The 20804-nt window shown below is 37.2% G+C and overlaps 21 non-coding genes and 1 pseudogene across 21 annotated transcripts; all 22 read right to left on the bottom strand.

Annotated features, from left to right (window-relative positions):
- Positions 1 to 273: 273 nt before the first annotated feature.
- LOC125782981 (5S ribosomal RNA) lies at positions 274 to 392 on the bottom strand. The gene has a single exon (XR_007425718.1). It is a non-coding gene; the product is annotated as a 5S ribosomal RNA (ribosomal RNA).
- Positions 393 to 1195: 803 nt separating this feature from the next.
- Positions 1196 to 1314, bottom strand: LOC125782970 (5S ribosomal RNA). The gene has a single exon (XR_007425707.1). It is a non-coding gene; the product is annotated as a 5S ribosomal RNA (ribosomal RNA).
- An 804-nt stretch (positions 1315 to 2118) lies between these two features.
- On the bottom strand, positions 2119 to 2237 carry LOC125782958 (5S ribosomal RNA). The gene has a single exon (XR_007425696.1). It is a non-coding gene; the product is annotated as a 5S ribosomal RNA (ribosomal RNA).
- An 804-nt stretch (positions 2238 to 3041) lies between these two features.
- On the bottom strand, positions 3042 to 3160 carry LOC125782998 (5S ribosomal RNA). The gene has a single exon (XR_007425735.1). It is a non-coding gene; the product is annotated as a 5S ribosomal RNA (ribosomal RNA).
- An 803-nt stretch (positions 3161 to 3963) lies between these two features.
- Positions 3964 to 4082, bottom strand: LOC125782947 (5S ribosomal RNA). The gene has a single exon (XR_007425685.1). It is a non-coding gene; the product is annotated as a 5S ribosomal RNA (ribosomal RNA).
- Positions 4083 to 4889: 807 nt separating this feature from the next.
- LOC125782936 (5S ribosomal RNA) lies at positions 4890 to 5008 on the bottom strand. The gene has a single exon (XR_007425674.1). It is a non-coding gene; the product is annotated as a 5S ribosomal RNA (ribosomal RNA).
- Positions 5009 to 5812: 804 nt separating this feature from the next.
- On the bottom strand, positions 5813 to 5931 carry LOC125782925 (5S ribosomal RNA). The gene has a single exon (XR_007425663.1). It is a non-coding gene; the product is annotated as a 5S ribosomal RNA (ribosomal RNA).
- An 806-nt stretch (positions 5932 to 6737) lies between these two features.
- On the bottom strand, positions 6738 to 6856 carry LOC125782914 (5S ribosomal RNA). Its single transcript, XR_007425652.1, has one exon. It is a non-coding gene; the product is annotated as a 5S ribosomal RNA (ribosomal RNA).
- An 806-nt stretch (positions 6857 to 7662) lies between these two features.
- Positions 7663 to 7781, bottom strand: LOC125782903 (5S ribosomal RNA). Its single transcript, XR_007425641.1, has one exon. It is a non-coding gene; the product is annotated as a 5S ribosomal RNA (ribosomal RNA).
- Positions 7782 to 8584: 803 nt separating this feature from the next.
- Positions 8585 to 8703, bottom strand: LOC125783277 (5S ribosomal RNA). Its single transcript, XR_007426011.1, has one exon. It is a non-coding gene; the product is annotated as a 5S ribosomal RNA (ribosomal RNA).
- Positions 8704 to 9511: 808 nt separating this feature from the next.
- On the bottom strand, positions 9512 to 9630 carry LOC125783069 (5S ribosomal RNA). The gene has a single exon (XR_007425803.1). It is a non-coding gene; the product is annotated as a 5S ribosomal RNA (ribosomal RNA).
- A 796-nt stretch (positions 9631 to 10426) lies between these two features.
- On the bottom strand, positions 10427 to 10545 carry LOC125782892 (5S ribosomal RNA). The gene has a single exon (XR_007425630.1). It is a non-coding gene; the product is annotated as a 5S ribosomal RNA (ribosomal RNA).
- A 1644-nt stretch (positions 10546 to 12189) lies between these two features.
- On the bottom strand, positions 12190 to 12308 carry LOC125782881 (5S ribosomal RNA). Its single transcript, XR_007425619.1, has one exon. It is a non-coding gene; the product is annotated as a 5S ribosomal RNA (ribosomal RNA).
- An 804-nt stretch (positions 12309 to 13112) lies between these two features.
- On the bottom strand, positions 13113 to 13231 carry LOC125783240 (5S ribosomal RNA). Its single transcript, XR_007425974.1, has one exon. It is a non-coding gene; the product is annotated as a 5S ribosomal RNA (ribosomal RNA).
- A 795-nt stretch (positions 13232 to 14026) lies between these two features.
- On the bottom strand, positions 14027 to 14145 carry LOC125782869 (5S ribosomal RNA). The gene has a single exon (XR_007425607.1). It is a non-coding gene; the product is annotated as a 5S ribosomal RNA (ribosomal RNA).
- Positions 14146 to 14951: 806 nt separating this feature from the next.
- Positions 14952 to 15070, bottom strand: LOC125782858 (5S ribosomal RNA). Its single transcript, XR_007425596.1, has one exon. It is a non-coding gene; the product is annotated as a 5S ribosomal RNA (ribosomal RNA).
- An 805-nt stretch (positions 15071 to 15875) lies between these two features.
- LOC125783291 (5S ribosomal RNA) lies at positions 15876 to 15988 on the bottom strand (annotated as a pseudogene).
- Positions 15989 to 16788: 800 nt separating this feature from the next.
- LOC125782847 (5S ribosomal RNA) lies at positions 16789 to 16907 on the bottom strand. Its single transcript, XR_007425585.1, has one exon. It is a non-coding gene; the product is annotated as a 5S ribosomal RNA (ribosomal RNA).
- An 806-nt stretch (positions 16908 to 17713) lies between these two features.
- Positions 17714 to 17832, bottom strand: LOC125782836 (5S ribosomal RNA). Its single transcript, XR_007425574.1, has one exon. It is a non-coding gene; the product is annotated as a 5S ribosomal RNA (ribosomal RNA).
- Positions 17833 to 18631: 799 nt separating this feature from the next.
- On the bottom strand, positions 18632 to 18750 carry LOC125782825 (5S ribosomal RNA). The gene has a single exon (XR_007425563.1). It is a non-coding gene; the product is annotated as a 5S ribosomal RNA (ribosomal RNA).
- Positions 18751 to 19549: 799 nt separating this feature from the next.
- On the bottom strand, positions 19550 to 19668 carry LOC125782814 (5S ribosomal RNA). Its single transcript, XR_007425552.1, has one exon. It is a non-coding gene; the product is annotated as a 5S ribosomal RNA (ribosomal RNA).
- An 803-nt stretch (positions 19669 to 20471) lies between these two features.
- On the bottom strand, positions 20472 to 20590 carry LOC125782803 (5S ribosomal RNA). The gene has a single exon (XR_007425541.1). It is a non-coding gene; the product is annotated as a 5S ribosomal RNA (ribosomal RNA).
- Between the last annotated feature and the right edge of the window lie 214 nt (positions 20591 to 20804).

Below are 20804 nucleotides of genomic sequence, written 5' to 3'. Positions count from 1 at the left end.
ATCTGAAATCTTTAGCGTGGTAGAGCCCCAGGAACAGGAGTCAGTCGCCCTGTACCTATGTTAAGAAAATAAAAAATAATGCATTTTTTCTTTATTTATTAGCATGAAGAAACAATATCCTCCTTCAGAAAAATGAAATAACTTTTAAGTGAGTATTTAATCTGTATATGGTTTACTGTAAGTGTTTTATATGAAGAGTAAACACAGTGTAGCCTTGTAAAAATTTGTGACATCATGGACTGGACGGAGTAAAAAATAAAGGACAGATGGAAAAGCTTACAGCACCTGGTATTCCCAGGCGGTCTCCCATCCAAGTACTAACCAGGCCCGACCCTGCTTAGCTTCCGAGATCAGACGAGATCGGGCGTTCTCAGGGTGGTATGGCCGTAAGCGAAAGATCAACTCCCAACAAGCCTATTTATAAGTCACTCACAGACCTGAGTCTTTTCACTGTCATTTACTGCTCTTGACAAAAGTAAAGCAGCTCTACGGACTAATACAAAGATCTTGCCTCAAAATAAAAGCTCCTTTTAACTTTCACTACAAAAAGTAACCAAAGAAAAAAAGACAAAAACTGCCTATATGTCTCAATTTTTATCTCTTCATTTTTTTTGTTCAATTTTCTTGCTCTACGTTTCTTACTCAATGGAATGGAAGCTTCAGATTAGGCCCAATAAAAAAAAAGCCCAATTAAAAAAAATCATATTTACAAAGAGTATTCTGAGAAATAAATAAATAAAATCATACACACACATTAAAGTATACTTGGCATACATTTACAGAAAGGCCCTGTGTCCTACAGAAGGTGCCTTTTTAATTTTTTTCACCCCTGCCATCCAAACAGCCTGAGTCCGCGGCACACTTGATCCAGGTAATTAAGACCTTCAGGATCACGTGAACATTCTAGACTCAGGTGTGTTAAATCTGAAATCTTTAGCGTGGTAGAGCCCCAGGAACAGGAGTCAGTCGCCCTGTACCTATGTTAAGAAAATAAAAAATAATGCATTTTTTCTTTATTTATTAGCATGAAGAAACAATATCCTCCTTCAGAAAAATGAAAGAACTTTTAAGTGAGTATTTAATCTGTATATGGTTTACTGTAAGTGTTTTATATGAAGAGTAAACACAGTGTAGCCTTGTAAAAATTTGTGACATCATGGACTGAACGGAGTAAAAAATAAAGGAAAGATGGAAAAGCTTACAGCACCTGGTATTCCCAGGCGGTCTCCCATCCAAGTACTAACCAGGCCCGACCCTGCTTAGCTTCCGAGATCAGACGAGATCGGGCGTTCTCAGGGTGGTATGGCCGTAAGCGAAAGATCAACTCCCAACAAGCCTATTTATAAGTCACTCACAGACCTGAGTCTTTTCACTGTCATTTACTGCTCTTGACAAAAGTAAAGCAGCTCTACGGACTAATACAAAGATCTTGCCTCAAAATAAAAGCTCCTTTTAACTTTCACTACAAAAAGTAACCAAAGAAAAAAAGACAAAAACTCCCTATATGTCTTAATTTTTATCTCTTCATTTTTTTGTTCAATTTTCTTGCTCTACGTTTCTTAATCAATGGAATGGAAGCTTCAGATTAGGCCCAATAAAAAAAAAGCCCAATTTAAAAAAAAATCATATTTACAAAGAATATTCTGAGAAATAAATAAATAAAATCATACACACACATTAAAGTATACTTGGCATACATTTACAGAAAGGCCCTGTGTCCTACAGAAGGTGCCTTTTTAATTTTTTTCACCCCTGCCATCCAAACAGCCTGAGTCCGCGGCACACTTGATCCAGGTAATTAAGACCTTCAGGATCACGTGAACATTCTAGACTTAGGTGTGTTAAATCTGAAATCTTTAGCGTGGTAGAGCCCCAGGAACAGGAGTCAGTCGCCCTGTACCTATGTTAAGAAAATAAAAAATAATGCATTTTTTCTTTATTTATTAGCATGAAGAAACAATATCCTCCTTCAGAAAAATGAAATAACTTTTAAGTGAGTATTTAATCTGTATATGGTTTACTGTAAGTGTTTTATATGAAGAGTAAACACAGTGTAGCCTTGTAAAAATTTGTGACATCATGGACTGGACGGAGTAAAAAATAAAGGACAGATGGAAAAGCTTACAGCACCTGGTATTCCCAGGCGGTCTCCCATCCAAGTACTAACCAGGCCCGACCCTGCTTAGCTTCCGAGATCAGACGAGATCGGGCGTTCTCAGGGTGGTATGGCCGTAAGCGAAAGATCAACTCCCAACAAGCCTATTTATAAGTCACTCACAGACCTGAGTCTTTTCACTGTCATTTACTGCTCTTGACAAAAGTAAAGCAGCTCTACGGACTAATACAAAGATCTTGCCTCAAAATAAAAGCTCCTTTTAACTTTCACTACAAAAAGTAACCAAAGAAAAAAAGACAAAAACTCCCTATATGTCTTAATTTTTATCTCTTCATTTTTTTTTGTTCAATTTTCTTGCTCTAAGTTTCTTACTCAATGGAATGGAAGCTTCAGATTAGGCCCAATAAAAAAAAAGCCCAATTAAAAAAAATCATATTTACAAAGAGTATTCTGAGAAATAAATAAATAAAATCATACACACACATTAAAGTATACTTGGCATACATTTACAGAAAGGCCCTGTGTCCTACAGAAGGTGCCTTTTTAATTTTTTTCACCCCTGCCATCCAAACAGCCTGAGTCCGCGGCACACTTGATCCAGGTAATTAAGACCTTCAGGATCACGTGAACATTCTAGACTCAGGTGTGTTAAATCTGAAATCTTTAGCGTGGTAGAGCCCCAGGAACAGGAGTCAGTCGCCCTGTACCTATGTTAAGAAAATAAAAAATAATGCATTTTTTCTTCATTTATTAGCATGAAGAAACAATATCCTCCTTCAGAAAAATGAAAGAACTTTTAAGTGAGTATTTAATCTGTATATGGTTTACTGTAAGTGTTTTATATGAAGAGTAAACACAGTGTAGCCTTGTAAAAATTTGTGACATCATGGACTGAACGGAGTAAAAAATAAAGGAAAGATGGAAAAACTTACAGCACCTGGTATTCCCAGGCGGTCTCCCATCCAAGTACTAACCAGGCCCGACCCTGCTTAGCTTCCGAGATCAGACGAGATCGGGCGTTCTCAGGGTGGTATGGCCGTAAGCGAAAGATCAACTCCCAACAAGCCTATTTATAAGTCACTCACAGACCTGAGTCTTTTCACTGTCATTTACTGCTCTTGACAAAAGTAAAGCAGCTCTACGGACTAATACAAAGATCTTGCCTCAAAATAAAAGCTCCTTTTAACTTTCACTACAAAAAGTAACCAAAGAAAAAAAGACAAAAACTCCCTATATGTCTTAATTTTTATCTCTTCATTTTTTTTTGTTCAATTTTCTTGCTCTAAGTTTCTTACTCAATGGAATGGAAGCTTCAGATTAGGCCCAATAAAAAAAAGCCCAATAAAAAAAAATCATATTTACAAAGAATATTCTGAGAAATAAATAAATAAAATCATACACACACATTAAAGTATACTTGGCATACATTTACAGAAAGGCCCTGTGTCCTACAGAAGGTGCCTTTTTAATTTTTTTCACCCCTGCCATCCAAACAGCCTGAGTCCGCGGCACACTTGATCCAGGTAATTAAGACCTTCAGGATCACGTGAACATTCTAGACTCAGGTGTGTTAAATCTGAAATCTTTAGCGTGGTAGAGCCCCAGGAACAGGAGTCAGTCGCCCTGTACCTATGTTAAGAAAATAAAAAATAATGCATTTTTTCTTTATTTATTAGCATGAAGAAACAATATCCTCCTTCAGAAAAATGAAATAACTTTTAAGTGAGTATTTAATCTGTATATGGTTTACTGTAAGTGTTTTATATGAAGAGTAAACACAGTGTAGCCTTGTAAAAATTTGTGACATCATGGACTGAACGGAGTAAAAAATAAAGGACAGATGGAAAAGCTTACAGCACCTGGTATTCCCAGGCGGTCTCCCATCCAAGTACTAACCAGGCCCGACCCTGCTTAGCTTCCGAGATCAGACGAGATCGGGCGTTCTCAGGGTGGTATGGCCGTAAGCGAAAGATCATCTCCCAACAAGCCTATTTATAAGTCACTCACAGACCTGAGTCTTTTCACTGTCATTTACTGCTCTTGACAAAAGTAAAGCAGCTCTACGGACTAATACAAAGATCTTGCCTCAAAATAAAAGCTCCTTTTAACTTTCACTACAAAAAGTAACCAAAGAACAAAAGACAAAAACTCCCTATATGTCTTAATTTTTATCTCTTCATTTTTTTTTGTTCAATTTTCTTGCTCTACGTTTCTTAATCAATGGAATGGAAGCTTCAGATTAGGCCCAATAAAAAAAAAAGCCCAATTTAAAAAAAAATCATATTTACAAAGAATATTCTGAGAAATAAATAAATAAAATCATACACACACATTAAAGTATACTTGGCATACATTTACAGAAAGGCCCTGTGTCCTACAGAAGGTGCCTTTTTAATTTTTTTCACCCCTGCCATCCAAACAGCCTGAGTCCGCGGCACACTTGATCCAGGTAATTAGGACCTTCAGGATCACGTGAACATTCTAGACTCAGGTGTGTTAAATCTGAAATCTTTAGCGTGGTAGAGCCCCAGGAACAGGAGTCAGTCGCCCTGTACCTATGTTAAGAAAATAAAAAATAATGCATTTTTTCTTTATTTATTAGCATGAAGAAACAATATCCTCCTTCAGAAAAATGAAATAACTTTTAAGTGAGTATTTAATCTGTATATGGTTTACTGTAAGTGTTTTATATGAAGAGTAAACACAGTGTAGCCTTTTAAAAATTTGTGAAATCATGGACTGAACGGAGTAAAAAATAAAGGAAAGATGGAAAAGCTTACAGCACCTGGTATTCCCAGGCGGTCTCCCATCCAAGTACTAACCAGGCCCGACCCTGCTTAGCTTCCGAGATCAGACGAGATCGGGCGTTCTCAGGGTGGTATGGCCGTAAGCGAAAGATCAACTCCCAACAAGCCTATTTATAAGTCACTCACAGACCTGAGTCTTTTCACTGTCATTTACTGCTCTTGACAAAAGTAAAGCAGCTCTACGGACTAATACAAAGATCTTGCCTCAAAATAAAAGCTCCTTTTAACTTTCACTACAAAAAGTAACCAAAGAAAAAAAGACAAAAACTGCCTATATGTCTCAATTTTTATCTCTTCATTTTTTTTGTTCAATTTTCTTGCTCTACGTTTCTTACTCAATGGAATGGAAGCTTCAGATTAGGCCCAATAAAAAAAAAGCCCAATTAAAAAAAATCATATTTACAAAGAGTATTCTGAGAAATAAATAAATAAAATCATACACACACATTAAAGTATACTTGGCATACATTTACAGAAAGGCCCTGTGTCCTACAGAAGGTGCCTTTTTAATTTTTTTCACCCCTGCCATCCAAACAGCCTGAGTCCGCGGCACACTTGATCCAGGTAATTAAGACCTTCAGGATACACGTGAACATTCTAGACTCAGGTGTGTTAAATCTGAAATCTTTAGCGTGGTAGAGCCCCAGGAACAGGAGTCAGTCGCCCTGTACCTATCTTAAGAAAATTAAAAATAATGCATTTTGTCTTCATTTATTAGCATGAAGAAACAATATCCTCCTTCAGAAAAATGAAAGAACTTTTAAGTGAGTATTTAATCTGTATATGGTTTACTGTAAGTGTTTTATATGAAGAGTAAACACAGTGTAGCCTTGTAAAAATTTGTGACATCATGGACTGAACGGAGTAAAAAATAAAGGAAAGATGGAAAAGCTTACAGCACCTGGTATTCCCAGGCGGTCTCCCATCCAAGTACTAACCAGGCCCGACCCTGCTTAGCTTCCGAGATCAGACGAGATCGGGCGTTCTCAGGGTGGTATGGCCGTAAGCGAAAGATCAACTCCCAACAAGCCTATTTATAAGTCACTCACAGACCTGAGTCTTTTCACTGTCATTTACTGCTCTTGACAAAAGTAAAGCAGCTCTACGGACTAATACAAAGATCTTGCCTCAAAATAAAAGCTCCTTTTAACTTTCACTACAAAAAGTAACCAAAGAAAAAAAGACAAAAACTCCCTATATGTCTTAATTTTTATCTCTTCATTTTTTTTTTGTTCAATTTTCTTGCTCTACGTTTCTTACTCAATGGAATGGAAGCTTCAGATTAGGCCCAATAAAAAAAAGCCCAATTAAAAAAAAATCATATTTACAAAGAATATTCTGAGAAATAAATAAATAAAATCATACACACACATTAAAGTATACTTGGCATACATTTACAGAAAGGCCCTGTGTCCTACAGAACGTGCCTTTTTAATTTTTTTCACCCCTGCCATCCAAACAGCCTGAGTCCGCGGCACACTTGATCCAGGTAATTAAGACCTTCAGGATCACGTGAACATTCTAGACTCAGGTGTGTTAAATCTGAAATCTTTAGCGTGGTAGAGCCCCAGGAACAGAAGTCAGTCGCCCTGTACCTATGTTAAGAAAATAAAAAATAATGCATTCTTTTCTTTATTTATTAGCATGAAGAAACAATATCCTCCTTCAGAAAAATGAAAGAACTTTTAAGTGAGTATTTAATCTGTATATGGTTTACTGTAAGTGTTTTATATGAAGAGTAAACACAGTGGAGCCTTGTAAAAAATTGTGACATCATGGACTGAACGGATTAAAAAATAAAGGAAAGATGGAAAAGCTTACAGCACCTGGTATTCCCAGGCGGTCTCCCATCCAAGTACTAACCAGGCCCGACCCTGCTTAGCTTCCGAGATCAGACGAGATCGGGCGTTCTCAGGGTGGTATGGCCGTAAGCGAAAGATCAACTCCCAACAAGCCTATTTATAAGTCACTCACAGACCTGAGTCTTTTCACTGTCATTTACTGCTCTTGACAAAAGTAAAGCAGCTCTACGGACTAATACAAAGATCTTGCCTCAAAATAAAAGCTCCTTTTAACTTTCACTACAAAAAGTAACCAAAGAAAAAAAGACAAAAACTCCCTATATGTCTTAATTTTTATCTCTTCATTTTTTTTTTTGTTCAATTTTCTTGCTCTACGTTTCTTACTCAATGGAATGGAAGCTTCAGATTAGGCCCAATAAAAAAAAGCCCAATTAAAAAAAAATCATATTTACAAAGAATATTCTGAGAAATAAATAAATAAAATCATACACACACATTAAAGTATACTTGGCATACATTTACAGAAAGGCCCTGTGTCCTACAGAAGGTGCCTTTTTAATTTTTTTCACCCCTGCCATCCAAACAGCCTGAGTCCGCGGCACACTTGATCCAGGTAATTAAGACCTTCAGGATCACGTGAACATTCTAGACTCAGGTGTGTTAAATCTGAAATCTTTAGCGTGGTAGAGCCCCAGGAACAGAAGTCAGTCGCCCTGTACCTATGTTAAGAAAATAAAAAATAATGCATTTTTTCTTTATTTATTAGCATGAAGAAACAATATCCTCCTTCAGAAAAATGAAAGAACTTTTAAGTGAGTATTTAATCTGTATATGGTTTACTGTAAGTGTTTTATATGAAGAGTAAACACAGTGTAGCCTTTTAAAAAATTGTGACATCATGGACTGAACGGAGTAAAAAATAAAGGAAAGATGGAAAAGCTTACAGCACCTGGTATTCCCAGGCGGTCTCCCATCCAAGTACTAACCAGGCCCGACCCTGCTTAGCTTCCGAGATCAGACGAGATCGGGCGTTCTCAGGGTGGTATGGCCGTAAGCGAAAGATCAACTCCCAACAAGCCTATTTATAAGTCACTCACAGACCTGAGTCTTTTCACTGTCATTTACTGCTCTTGACAAAAGTAAAGCAGCTCTACGGACTAATACAAAGATCTTGCCTCAAAATAAAAGCTCCTTTTAACTTTCACTACAAAAAGTAACCAAAGAAAAAAAGACAAAAACTCCCTATATGTCTTAATTTTTATCTCTTCATTTTTTTTTGTTCAATTTTCTTGCTCTACGTTTCTTACTCAATGGAATGGAAGCTTCAGATTAGGCCCAATAAAAAAAGCCCAATTAAAAAAAAATCATATTTACAAAGAATATTCTGAGAAATAAATAAATAAAATCATACACACACATTAAAGTATACTTGGCATACATTTACAGAAAGGCCCTGTGTCCTACAGAAGGTGCCTTTTTAAATTTTTTCACCCCTGCCATCCAAACAGCCTGAGTCCGCGGCACACTTGATCCAGGTAATTAAGACCTTCAGGATCACGTGAACATTCTAGACTCAGGTGTGTTAAATCTGAAATCTTTAGCGTGGTAGAGCCCCAGGAACAGGAGTCAGTCGCCCTGTACCTATGTTAAGAAAATAAAAAAGAATGCATTTTTTCTTTATTTATTAGCATGAAGAAACAATATCCTCCTTCAGAAAAATGAAAGAACTTTTAAGTGAGTATTTAATCTGTATATGGTTTACTGTAAGTGTTTTATATGAAGAGTAAACACAGTGTAGCCTTGTAAAAAATTGTGACATCATGGACTGAACGGAGTAAAAAATAAAGGAAAGATGGAAAAGCTTACAGCACCTGGTATTCCCAGGCGGTCTCCCATCCAAGTCCTAACCAGGCCCGACCCTGCTTAGCTTCCGAGATCAGACGAGATCGGGGGTTCTCAGGTTGGTATGGCCGTAAGCGAAAGATCAACTCCCAACAAGCCTATTTATAAGTCACTCACAGACCTGAGTCTTTTCACTGTCATTTACTGCTCTTGACAAAAGTAAAGCAGCTCTACGGACTAATACAAAGATCTTGCCTCAAAATAAAAGCTCCTTTTAACTTTCACTACAAAAAGTAACCAAAGAAAAAAAGACAAAACCTCCCTATATGTCTTAATTTTTATCTCTTCATTTTTTTTGTTCAATTTTCTTGCTCTACGTTTCTTACTCAATGGAATGGAAGCTTCAGATTAGGCCCAATAAAAAAAAAAGCCCAATTAAAAAAAAATCATATTTACAAAGAATATTCTGAGAAATAAATAAATAAAATCATACACACACATTAAAGTATACTTGGCATACATTTACAGAAAGGCCCTGTGTCCTACAGAAGGTGCCTTTTTAATTTTTTTCACCCCTGCCATCCAAACAGCCTGAGTCCGCGGCACACTTGATCCAGGTAATTAAGACCTTCAGGATCACGTGAACATTCTAGACTCAGGTGTGTTAAATCTGAAATCTTTAGCGTGGTAGAGCCCCAGGAACAGGAGTGAGCCGCCCTGTACCTATACGTTAAGAAAATAAAAAATAATGCATTTTTTTCTTTATTTATTAGCATGAAGAAACAATATCCTCCTTCAGAAAAATGAAAGAACTTTTAAGTGAGTATTTAATCTGTATATGGTTTACTGTAAGTGTTTTATATGAAGAGTAAACACAGTGTAGCCTTGTAAAAAATTGTGACATCATGGACTGAACGGAGTAAAAAATAAAGGAAAGATGGAAAAGCTTACAGCACCTGGTATTCCCAGGCGGTCTCCCATCCAAGTACTAACCAGGCCCGACCCTGCTTAGCTTCCAAGATCAGACGAGATCGGGCGTTCTCAGGGTGGTATGGCCGTAAGCGAAAGATCAACTCCCAACAAGCCTATTTATAAGTCACTCTGAGTCTTTTCACTGTCATTTACTGCTCTTGACAAAAGTAAAGCAGCTCTACGGACTAATACAAAGATCTTGCCTCAAAATAAAAGCTCCTTTTAACTTTCACTACAAAAAGTAACCAAAGAAAAAAAGACAAAAACTCCCTGTATGTCTTAATTTTTATCTCTTCATTTTTTTTTGTTCAATTTTCTTGCTCTACGTTTCTTACTCAATGGAATGGAAGCTTCAGATTAGGCCCAATAAAAAAAGCCCAATTAAAAAAAAATCATATTTACAAAGAATATTCTGAGAAATAAATAAATAAAATCATACACACACATTAAAGTATACTTGGCATACATTTACAGAAAGGCCCTGTGTCCTACAGAAGGTGCCTTTTTAATTTTTTTCACCCCTGCCATCCAAACAGCCTGAGTCCGCGGCACACTTGATCCAGGTAATTAAGACCTTCAGGATCACGTGAACATTCTAGACTCAGGTGTGTTAAATCTGAAATCTTTAGCGTGGTAGAGCCCCAGGAACAGGAGTCAGTCGCCCTGTACCTATGTTAAGAAAATAAAAAAGAATGCATTTTTTCTTTATTTATTAGCATGAAGAAACAATATCCTCCTTCAGAAAAATGAAATAACTTTTAAGTGAGTATTTAATCTGTATATGGTTTACTGTAAGTGTTTTATATGAAGAGTAAACACAGTGTAGCCTTGTAAAAATTTGTGACATCATGGACTGAACGGAGTAAAAAATAAAGGAAAGATGGAAAAGCTTACAGCACCTGGTATTCCCAGGCGGTCTCCCATCCAAGTACTAACCAGGCCCGACCCTGCTTAGCTTCCGAGATCAGACGAGATCGGGCGTTCTCAGGGTGGTATGGCCGTAAGCGAAAGATCAACTCCCAACAAGCCTATTTATAAGTCACTCACAGACCTGAGTCTTTTCACTGTCATTTACTGCTCTTGACAAAAGTAAAGCAGCTCTACGGACTAATACAAAGATCTTGCCTCAAAATAAAAGCTCCTTTTAACTTTCACTACAAAAAGTAACCAAAGAAAAAAAGACAAAAACTCCCTATATGTCTTAATTTTTATCTCTTCATTTTTTTGTTCAATTTTCTTGCTCTACGTTCCTTACTCAATGGAATGGAAGCTTCAGATTAGGCCCAATAAAAAAAAAGCCCAATTAAAAAAAATCATATTTTCAAAGAATATTCTGAGAAATAAATAAATAACTCCTCCTGATGTTCTACCAGTCTGTGGTAGCCAGCGTCCTCTTTTACACTGTTGTGTGTTGGGGAGGCAGCATCAGCAAGAGGGATGCTGGACGACTGGACAGGCTGGTGAGGAAAGCTGGTTCTGTGCTGGGATTAGAGCTGGAGTCCTTAACACCACTGGCAGAGAGGAGAGCCCTCAGCAAGCTGCTGAACATCATGGACAATGTTCACCACCCTCTGCACAGCACCATCACCAGGCAGAGGAGCTCATTCAGCGGCAGACTGCTGTCCCAGTCCTGCTCCACAGACAGACTCCGAAAGTCTTTTGTTCCTCAGGCCATAAGACTGTTCAACTCCTCTCAGCACAGCAAACTAAAGACTCTGTGAAACTTTTTCATTCCGGCCACTCTGGCCACACCATGGACACACCCCCAGCTATGGACACACTCTCAGACTTGCTGATGCCTAGAACACTTTTTATAGTTCTACCATATTTTGCACTAGTAGTTCATTCACTAGTTCATTCATCTACTGTTTACGTATCTTTTGCACTGCTTACGTATCTTTTGCACTGCTTAATTTAAATTATTATATAACTGTGTATTTGCACTTTCTGTTTGGCTGACATCAGGTGTTCACTGTCTATTGTGTTCAACTGCACTACCTCCATTCTCCATCTCCATTACACACACACACACGAAGACTGTACATTTACACTGTATATTCTATTTCTTATTTGATTGTATTTATATGTATCTTTATATTTTATATTTTATCTTTTTTTAACTTTGTGTATTGTGTAACCTGCTGCTGGATGCCAAGAATTTCCCCCCGGGGATCAATAAAGTATCTATCTATCTATCTATCTATAAAATCATACACACACATTAAAGTATACTTGGCATACATTTACAGAAAGGCACAAGGTGCCTTTTTAATTTTTTTCACCCCTGCCATCCAAACAGCCTGAGTCCGCGGCACACTTGATCCAGGTAATTAAGACCTTCAGGATCACGTGAACATTCTAGACACAGGTGTGTTAAATCTGAAATCTTTAGCGTGGTAGAGCCCCAGGAACAGGAGTCAGTCGCCCTGTACCTATGTTAAGAAAATAAAAAATAATGCATTTTTTCTTTATTTATTAGCATGAAGAAAGAATATCCTCCTTCAGAAAAATGAAAGAACTTTTAAGTGAGTATTTAATCTGTATATGGTTTACTGTAAGTGTTTTATATGAAGAGTAAACACAGTGTAGCCTTGTAAAAAATTGTGACATCATGGACTGAACGGAGTAAAAAATAAAGGAAAGATGGAAAAGCTTACAGCACCTGGTATTCCCAGGCGGTCTCCCATCCAAGTACTAACCAGGCCCGACCCTGCTTAGCTTCCGAGATCAGACGAGATCGGGCGTTCTCAGGGTGGTATGGCCGTAAGCGAAAGATCAACTCCCAACAAGCCTATTTATAAGTCACTCACAGACCTGAGTCTTTTCACTGTCATTTACTGCTCTTGACAAAAGTAAAGCAGCTCTACGGACTAATACAAAGATCTTGCCTCAAAATAAAAGCTCCTTTTAACTTTCACTACAAAAAGTAACCAAAGAAAAAAAGACAAAAACTCCCTATATGTCTTAATTTTTATCTCTTCATTTTTTTTGTTCAATTTTCTTGCTCTACGTTTCTTACTCAATGGAATGGAAGCTTCAGATTAGGCCCAATAAAAAAAAGCCCAATAAAAAAAAAATCATATTTACAAAGAATATTCTGAGAAATAAATAAATAAAATCATACACACACATTAAAGTATACTTGGCATACATTTACAGAAAGGCCCTGTGTCCTACAGAAGGTGCCTTTTTAATTTTTTTCACCCCTGCCATCCAAACAGCCTGAGTCCGCGGCACACTTGATCCAGGTAATTAAGACCTTCAGGATACAAGTGAACATTATAGACTCAGGTGTGTTAAATCTGAAATCTTTAGCGTGGTAGAGCCCCAGGAACAGGAGTCAGTCGCCCTGTACCTATGTTAAGAAAATAAAAAATAATGCATTTTTTCTTTATTTATTAGCATGAAGAAACAATATCCTCCTTCAGAAAAATGAAAGAACTTTTAAGTGAGTATTTAATCTGTATATGGTTTACTGTAAGTGTTTTATATGAAGAGTAAACACAGTGTAGCCTTGTAAAAATTTGTGACATCATGGACTGAACGGAGTAAAAAATAAAGGAAAGATGGAAAAGCTTACAGCACCTGGTATTCCCAGGCGGTCTCCCATCCAAGTACTAACCAGGCCCGACCCTGCGTAGCTTCCGAGATCAGACGAGATCGGGCGTTCTCAGGATGGTATGGCCGTAAGCGAAAGATCAACTCCCAACAAGCCTATTTATAAGTCACTCACAGACCTGAGTCTTTTCACTGTCATTTACTGCTCTTGACAAAAGTAAAGCAGCTCTACGGACTAATACAAAGATCTTGCCTCAAAATAAAAGCTCCTTTTAACTTTCACTACAAAAAGTAACCAAAGAAAAAAAGACAAAAACTCCCTATATGTCTTAATTTTTATCTCTTCATTTTTTTTTTTCAATTTTCTTGCTCTACGTTTCTTACTCAATGGAATGGAAGCTTCAGATTAGGCCCAGTAAAAAAAAAAGCCCAATTAAAAAAAAAATCATATTTACAAAGAATATTCTGAGAAATAAATAAATAAAATCATACACACACATTAAAGTATACTTGGCATACATTTACAGAAAGGCCCAAGGTGCCTTTTTAATTTTTTTCACCCCTGCCATCCAAACAGCCTGAGTCCGCGGCACACTTGATCCAGGTAATTAAGACCTTCAGGATACACGTGAACATTCTAGACTCAGGTGTGTTAAATCTGAAATCTTTAGCGTGGTAGAGCCCCAGGAACAGGAGTCAGTCGCCCTGTACCTATCTTAAGAAAATTAAAAATAATGCATTTTGTCTTCATTTATTAGCATGAAGAAACAATATCCTCCTTCAGAAAAATGAAAGAACTTTTAAGTGAGTATTTAATCTGTATATGGTTTACTGTAAGTGTTTTATATGAAGAGTAAACACAGTGTAGCCTTGTAAAAATTTGTGACATCATGGACTGAACGGAGTAAAAAATAAAGGAAAGATGGAAAAGCTTACAGCACCTGGTATTCCCAGGCGGTCTCCCATCCAAGTACTAACCAGGCCCGACCCTGCTTAGCTTCCGAGATCAGACGAGATCGGGCGTTCTCAGGGTGGTATGGCCGTAAGCGAAAGATCAACTCCCAACAAGCCTATTTATAAGTCACTCACAGACCTGAGTCTTTTCACTGTCATTTACTGCTCTTGACAAAAGTAAAGCAGCTCTACGGACTAATACAAAGATCTTGCCTCAAAATAAAAGCTCCTTTTAACTTTCACTACAAAAAGTAACCAAAGAAAAAAAGACAAAAACTCCCTATATGTCTTAATTTTTATCTCTTCATTTTTTTTTTTGTTCAATTTTCTTGCTCTACGTTTCTTACTCAATGGAATGGAAGCTTCAGATTAGGCCCAATAAAAAAAAGCCCAATTAAAAAAAAATCATATTTACAAAGAATATTCTGAGAAATAAATAAATAAAATCATACACACACATTAAAGTATACTTGGCATACATTTACAGAAAGGCCCTGTGTCCTACAGAAGGTGCCTTTTTAATTTTTTTCACCCCTGCCATCCAAACAGCCTGAGTCCGCGGCACACTTGATCCAGGTAATTAAGACCTTCAGGATCACGTGAACATTCTAGACTCAGGTGTGTTAAATCTGAAATCTTTAGCGTGGTAGAGCCCCAGGAACAGAAGTCAGTCGCCCTGTACCTATGTTAAGAAAATAAAAAATAATGCATTTTTTCTTTATTTATTAGCATGAAGAAACAATATCCTCCTTCAGAAAAATGAAAGAACTTTTAAGTGAGTATTTAATCTGTATATGGTTTACTGTAAGTGTTTTATATGAAGAGTAAACACAGTGTAGCCTTGTAAAAAATTGTGACATCATGGACTGAACGGAGTAAAAAATAAAGGAAAGATGGAAAAGCTTACAGCACCTGGTATTCCCAGGCGGTCTCCCATCCAAGTACTAACCAGGCCCGACCCTGCTTAGCTTCCGAGATCAGACGAGATCGGGCGTTCTCAGGGTGGTATGGCCGTAAGCGAAAGATCAACTCCCAACAAGCCTATTTATAAGTCACTCACAGACCTGAGTCTTTTCACTGTCATTTACTGCTCTTGACAAAAGTAAAGCAGCTCTACGGACTAATACAAAGATCTTGCCTCAAAATAAAAGCTCCTTTTAACTTTCACTACAAAAAGTAACCAAAGAAAAAAAGACAAAAACTCCCTATATGTCTTAATTTTTATCTCTTCATTTTTTTTTTTCAATTTTCTTGCTCTACGTTTCTTACTCAATAGAATGGAAGCTTCAGATTAGGCCCAATAAAAAAAAGCCCAATTAAAAAAAATCATATTTACAAAGAATATTCTGAGAAATAAATAAATAAAATCATACACACACATTAAAGTATACTTGGCATACATTTACAGAAAGGCCCTGTGTCCTACAGAAGGTGCCTTTTTAATTTTTTTCACCCCTGCCATCCAAACAGCCTGAGTCCGCGGCACACTTGATCCAGGTAATTAAGACCTTCAGGATCACGTGAATATTCTAGACTCAGGTGTGTTAAATCTGAAATCTTTAGCGTGGTAGAGCCCCAGGAACAGGAGTGAGCCGCCCTGTACCTATACGTTAAGAAAATAAAAAATAATGCATTTTTTTCTTTATTTATTAGCATGAAGAAACAATATCCTCCTTCAGAAAAATGAAAGAACTTTTAAGTGAGTATTTAATCTGTATATGGTTTACTGTAAGTGTTTTATATGAAGAGTAAACACAGTGGAGCCTTGTAAAAAATTGTGACATCATGGACTGAACGGATTAAAAAATAAAGGAAAGATGGAAAAGCTTACAGCACCTGGTATTCCCAGGCGGTCTCACATCCAAGTACTAACCAGGCCCGACCCTGCTTAGCTTCCGAGATCAGACGAGATCGGGCGATGTGGTATGGCCGTAAGCGAAAGATCAACTCCCAACAAGCCTATTTATAAGTCACTCACAGACCTGAGTCTTTTCACTGTCATTTACTGCTCTTGACAAAAGTAAAGCAGCTCTACGGACTAATACAAAGATCTTGCCTCAAAATAAAAGCTCCTTTTAACTTTCACTACAAAAAGTAACCAAAGAAAAAAAGACAAAAACTCCCTATATGTCTTAATTTTTATCTCTTCATTTTTTTTGTTCAATTTTCTTGCTCTACGTTTCTTACTCAATGGAATGGAAGCTTCAGATTAGGCCCAATAAAAAAAGCCCAATAAAAAAAATCATATTTACAAAGAATATTCTGAGAAATAAATAAATAAAATCATACACACACATTAAAGTATACTTGGCATACATTTACAGAAAGGCCCTGTGTCCTACAGAAGGTGCCTTTTTAATTTTTTTCACCCCTGCCATCCAAACAGCCTGAGTCCGCGGCACACTTGATCCAGGTAATTAAGACCTTCAGGATCACGTGAACATTCTAGACTCAGGTGTGTTAAATCTAAAATCTTTAGCGTGGTAGAGCCCCAGGAACAGGAGTCAGTCGCCCTGTACCTATGTTAAGAAAATAAAAAATAATGCATTTTTTCTTTATTTATTAGCATGAAGAAACAATATCCTCCTTCAGAAAAATGAAAGAACTTTTAAGTGAGTATTTAATCTGTATATGGTTTAATGTAAGTGTTTTATATGAAGAGTAAACACAGTGTAGCCTTGTAAAAAATTGTGCCATCATGGACTGAACGGAGTAAAAAATAAAGGAAAGATGGAAAAGCTTACAGCACCTGGTATTCCCAGGCGGTCTCCCATCCAAGTACTAACCAGGCCCGACCCTGCTTAGCTTCCGAGATCAGACGAGATCGGGCGTTCTCAGGGTGGTATGGCCGTAAGCGAAAGATCAACTCCCAACAAGCCTATTTATAAGTCACTCACAGACCTGAGTCTTTTCACTGTCATTTACTGCTCTTGACAAAAGTAAAGCAGCTCTACGGACTAATACAAAGATCTTGCCTCAAAATAAAAGCTCCTTTTAACTTTCACTACAAAAAGTAACCAAAGAAAAAAAGACAAAAACTCCCTATATGTCTTAATTTTTATCTCTTCATTTTTTTTTGTTCAATTTACTTGCTCTACGTTTCTTACTCAATGGAATGGAAGCTTCAGATGAGGCCCAATAAAAAAAAAAGCCCAATTAAAAAAAAATCATATTTACAAAGAATATTCTGAGAAATAAATAAATAAAATCATACACACACATTAAAGTATACTTGGCATACATTTACAGAAAGGCCCTGTGTCCTACAGAAGGTGCCTTTTTAATTTTTTTCACCCCTGCCATCCAAACAGCCTGAGTCCGCGTCACACTTGATCCAGGTAATTAAGACCTTCAGGATCACGTGAACATTCTAGACTCAGGTGTGTTAAATCTGAAATCTTTAGCGTGGTAGAGCCCCATGAACAGGAATCAGTCGCCCTGTACCTATGTTAAGAAAATAAAAAATAATGCATTTTTTCTTTATTTATTAGCATGAAGAAACAATATCCTCCTTCAGAAAAATGAAAGAACTTTTAAGTGAGTATTTAATCTGTATATGGTTTACTGTAAGTGTTTTATATGAAGAGTAAACACAGTGTAGCCTTGTAAAAAATTGTGACATCATGGACTGAACGGAGTAAAAAATAAAGGAAAGATGGAAAAGCTTACAGCACCTGGTATTCCCAGGCGGTCTCCCATCCAAGTACTAACCAGGCCCGACCCTGCTTAGCTTCCGAGATCAGACGAGATCGGGCGTTCTCAGGGTGGTATGGCCGTAAGCGAAAGATCAACTCCCAACAAGCCTATTTATAAGTCACTCTGAGTCTTTTCACTGTCATTTACTGCTCTTGACAAAAGTAAAGCAGCTCTACGGACTAATACAAAGATCTTGCCTCAAAATAAAAGCTCCTTTTAACTTTCACTACAAAAAGTAACCAAAGAAAAAAATACAAAAACTCCCTATATGTCTTAATTTTTATCTCTTCATTTTTTTTGTTCAATTTACTTGCTCTACGTTTCTTACTCAATGGAATGGAAGCTTCAGATTAGGCCCAATAAAAAAAAAGCCCAATTAAAAAAAAAAATCATATTTACAAAGAATATTCTGAGAAATAAATAAATAAAATCATACACACACATTAAAGTATACTTGGCATACATTTACAGAAAGGCCCTGTGTCCTACAGAAGGTGCCTTTTTAATTTTTTTCACCCCTGCCATCCAAACAGCCTGAGTCCGCGGCACACTTGATCCAGGTAATTAAGACCTTCAGGATCACGTGAACATTCTAGACTCAGGTGTGTTAAATCTGAAATCTTTAGCGTGGTAGAGCCCCAGGAATAGGAGTGAGCCGCCCTGTACCTATACGTTAAGAAAATAAAAAAATAATGCATTTTTTTCTTTATTAGCATGAAGAAACAATATCCTCCTTCAGAAAAATGAAAGAACTTTTAAGTGAGTATTTAATCTGTATATGGTTTACTGTAAGTGTTTTATATGAAGAGTAAACACAGTGTAGCCTTGTAAAAAATTGTGACATCATGGACTGAACGGAGTAAAAAATAAAGGAAAGATGGAAAAGCTTACAGCACCTGGTATTCCCAGGCGGTCTCCCATCCAAGTACTAACCAGGCCCGACCCTGCTTAGCTTCCGAGATCAGACGAGATCGGGCGTTCTCAGGGTGGTATGGCCGTAAGCGAAAGATCAACTCCCAACAAGCCTATTTATAAGTCACTCACAGACCTGAGTCTTTTCACTGTCATTTACTGCTCTTGACAAAAGTAAAGCAGCTACGGACTAATACAAAGATCTTGCCTCAAAATAAAAGCTCCTTTTAACTTTCACTACAAAAAGTAACCAAAGAAAAAAAGACAAAAACTCCCTATATGTCTTAATTTTTATCTCTTCATTTTTTTGTTCAATTTTCTTGCTCTACGTTTCTTACTCAATGGAATGGAAGCTTTAGATTAGGCCCAATAAAAAAAGCCCAATTAAAAAAAAATCATATTTACAAAGAATATTCTGAGAAATAAATAAATAAAATCATACACACACATTAAAGTATACTTGGCATACATTTACAGAAAGGCCCTGTGTCCTACAGAAGGTGCCTTTTTAAATTTTTTCACCCCTGCCATCCAAACAGCCTGAGTCCGCGGCACACTTGATCCAGGTAATTAAGACCTTCAGGATCACGTGAACATTCTAGACTCAGGTGTGTTAAATCTGAAATCTTTAGCGTGGTAGAGCCCCAGGAACAGGAGTCAGTCGCCCTGTACCTATGTTAAGAAAATAAAAAATAATGCATTTTTTCTTTATTTATTAGCATGAAGAAACAATATCCTCCTTCAGAAAAATGAAAGAACTTTTAAGTGAGTATTTAATCTGTATATGGTTTACTGTAAGTGTTTTATATGAAGAGTAAACACAGTGTAGCCTTGTAAAAAATTGTGACATCATGGACTGAACGGAGTAAAAAATAAAGGAAAGATGGAAAAGCTTACAGCACCTGGTATTCCCAGGCGGTCTCCCATCCAAGTACTAACCAGGCCCGACCCTGCTTAGCTTCCGAGATCAGACGAGATCGGGCGTTCTCAGGGTGGTATGGCCGTAAGCGAAAGATCAACTCCCAACAAGCCTATTTATAAGTCACTCACAGACCTGAGTCTTTTCACTGTCATTTACTGCTCTTGACAAAAGTAAAGCAGCTCTACGGACTAATACAAAGATCTTGCCTCAAAATAAAAGCTCCTTTTAACTTTCACTACAAAAAGTAACCAAAGAAAAAAAGACAAAAACTCCCTATATGTCTTAATTTTTATCTCTTCATTTTTTTTGTTCAATTTTCTTTCTCTACGTTTCTTACTCAATGGAATGGAAGCTTCAGATTAGGCCCAATAAAAAAAAGCCCAATTAAAAAAAAATCATATTTACAAAGAATATTCTGAGAAATAAATAAATAAAATCATACACACAGATTAAAGTATACTTGGCATACATTTACAGAAAGGCCCTGTGTCCTACAGAAGGTGCCTTTTTATTTTTTTTCACCCCTGCCATCCAAACAACCTGAGTCCGCGGCACACTTGATCCAGGTAATTAAGACCTTCAGGATCACGTGAACATTCTAGACTCAGGTGTGTTAAATCTGAAATCTTTAGCGTGGTAGAGCCCCATGAACAGGAGTCAGTCGCCCTGTACCTATGTTAAGAAAATAAAAAATAATGCATTTTTTCTTTATTTATTAGCATGAAGAAACAATATCCTCCTTCAGAAAAATGAAAGAACTTTTAAGTGAGTATTTAATCTGTATATGGTTTACTGTAAGTGTTTTATATGAAGAGTAAACACAGTGTAGCCTTGTAAAAAATTGTGACATCATGGACTGAACGGAGTAAAAAATAAAGGAAAGATGGAAAAGCTTACAGCACCTGGTATTCCCAGGCGGTCTCCCATCCAAGTACTAACCAGGCCCGACCCTGCTTAGCTTCCGAGATCAGACGAGATCGGGCGTTCTCAGGGTGGTATGGCCGTAAGCGAAAGATCAACTCCCAACAAGCCTATTTATAAGTCACTCACAGACCTGAGTCTTTTCACTGTCATTTACTGCTCTTGACAAAAGTAAAGCAGCTCTACGGACTAATACAAAGATCTTGCCTCAAAATAAAAGCTCCTTTTAACTTTCACTACAAAAAGTAACCAAAGAAAAAAAGACAAAAACTCCCTATATGTCTTAATTTTTATCTCTTCAT

The sequence above is a fragment of the Astyanax mexicanus genome, chromosome 18 (genome assembly GCF_023375975.1).
Source record: "Astyanax mexicanus isolate ESR-SI-001 chromosome 18, AstMex3_surface, whole genome shotgun sequence".
NCBI lineage: Eukaryota > Metazoa > Chordata > Actinopteri > Characiformes > Acestrorhamphidae > Astyanax > Astyanax mexicanus.
Note: the sequence above shows the minus strand (reverse complement) of the source record. Positions and strands in the feature narration are given on the sequence as shown.